Below are 2,500 nucleotides of genomic sequence, written 5' to 3' on the forward strand. Positions count from 1 at the left end.
TGTTTACTGTCTCAAACACACAAAGACACATGAAAACAATATCTTCTAATTCTGGAAACGCTCATCCCTAACCGACGTTAGCGCCTTCTCACTCCGCCCCCCCGCCTCTCCAACCTCTCTGGACCACCATCGATTCCTGTCCAGAAGGAACCGCACCCCCGCTAATCAATTCTTTTCACACGGTGTAAACACTCCGCGAGCCACGCCACGGAAATGTCATCGTCGCTCAGACCGCCGGGTGGGCCGTGCATATTTCATGGCCCTGACACCTGTTGGGTTTGGCGCCGTTCTGAGATGCTGTGTTGTCTCCCGGGGAGCCCTGGAGGAAGAGGAAGAGAATGAAGAAGAAGAAGAAGAAGAAGAAGAAGAAGAAGAAGAAGAAGAAGAGGAAGGAGAAGGAGAAGCCATGAAAAATTAACTGAGCATGCTCTGTGAAAGATTCATTTCCAATCTCACGCTAGCTGTAAATTGGACGACCCGGCACAAAAACAAAATGGCAGCGTGGCAATATCGCAATGCTAGTCCAAGGGCATTGCTCTGCTGCTTCCAACAAAAAAGAAAGAAGATCTACTTCTTTTGTATTCTTGTTCCAGGTGCTGTCCCAGTTTTTTTGGGGGTGGTTGTTGAAATATGTTTGAGTTCTACTTACATCTGTGTGCTTTGGTGTACTGTTCCTTTGAAGTAAAAATGATGTTGGTAGTTACTTGAATCACAGGATTCTCTCAATGTATATTTGCACTGTACCTCTCTCTCTCTCTCTCTCTCTCTCTCTCTCTCTCTCTCTCTCTCTCTCGCTCTGTTTTATTTTGTACTTGTTATTTCAGTTGCAGATGTTGTTAAACCGTTCTGTACTGTGTGTGTGTGTGTGTGTGTGTGTGTGTGTGTGTGTGTGTGTGTGCGTTCATCCTCACAGAGAACATGATCAAGTACACGGGCAGCCCAGACAGCCTGCGCTCTCGCACGCCCATGATCACGCCGGACCTGGAGAGCGGGGTGAAGGTGTGGCACCTGGTGAAGAACCATGAGCACGGAGATCAGAAGGAGGGTGACCGCGGCAGCAAGATGGTCTCCGAGATCTATCTCACTCGCCTACTGGCCACCAAGGTAGGCTGACCGCCCGAGGAGACCCCCCCAAACCAGGGGGGGCCGTCGTCTCCCGGTCATTATCGTTCAACATCAGTAAAGAGCTGTGGAGAGCTAGCTGTTAGCATCAACACGCTCACGGCCCGAGGAGGAGGTGCACACGGAGCAGGAAGCCCCAGGAGGAACTGATCCTACTGCACTTCAGGCTGGAACAGGGATGTCAGGGTACCTCCATGGATGTGAGGGTGCTACCATGCCCTTAAGGGTACTCTCATGGATGTGAGGGTGCTCTCATGGATGTGAGGGTACTCCCATGGATGTGAGGATACTCCCATGGATGTGAGGGTACTCCCATGCCCTTGAGGGTACTCCCATGCCCTTCAGGGTACTCCCATGGATGTGAGGGTACTCCCATGCCCTTCAGGGTGCTCCCATGGACATAAGGGTGCGGCCCGCCTGTAAGGTTACCAAAGCATCTGATGCTTGGTCAGAGGGACCCAGGGTGAACAAAAGGTTAACAAACTAACAAAGAAAACAAAGGTCAGAGGTCAACAAAAGGCAGTTCCAGGTTGCCATGACTGGTGGGCGGGCTCCTGGTTTTCCATATCCCGGTTGTGGCAGCGGCTGAGTCATCGCAGCCCAACACATTATTCAAATGACTTTGTTTCTTCCCCAAGGCACCAGAGAGGGAGTATGCAGATATTATGAGTTTGTTTTGCCATTTTCTCGGTTGCTGTTGTGTAGCACACTGCCGCATATGAAAGCCGGTAAATAAGGAAGGAAGCGCCAGGCGGGAGAAGGTGTTTTTTTCGTCATTAGAGCAGATATTATCGCGCGTAAAAGGAAAACACAAACGTTCTAAATCAAGCCTCTTCAACTGGGCTACGCCAGTGGTGGTGGTGGGGGGGGGGGGTAATTTGGTTTGGAGGGAAATGTGACTTTGATCTGAAGGCTACATGGAAATTACCAACACACGCCTGAGACGCCTGGTCCTCTGATTGATGAAAAGACTCTTCCCTGTATCTGAAAAGAGGGGGAGAGAGAGAGAGAGAGGGGGGGGGGGGGGAGGGGAGGGGGAGAGGGAAAGAGGGAGAGAGAGAGAGGGGGGGGGAAGGGAGGGAGAGAGAAACAGAGAGAGAGCGAGGGTTGGGTGTTGTTGGTATACTGGGGACACTGGGGTTTTATTTGGTGTGAAAGCACACACATGCAAACACAGACAGAAATATGGCTTTAGTTTAAAAAAATGTGGTGGAAAAAATTGAAAACTGCCATTTTTGGGTCAAGATGGTCCTTCAAGGAATGGATGTTATTGGATTGTATTTCTTACCCAAGAAATATTCACAAACAACCTCAAAATTATTCTTTGAAATCTATTTGTCTTTAAAAACTGTTTACACATTGTGACAATTGATGTTGA

Source organism: Micromesistius poutassou (genome assembly GCF_964030765.1).
Source record: "Micromesistius poutassou genome assembly, chromosome: 18".
NCBI lineage: Eukaryota > Metazoa > Chordata > Actinopteri > Gadiformes > Gadidae > Micromesistius > Micromesistius poutassou.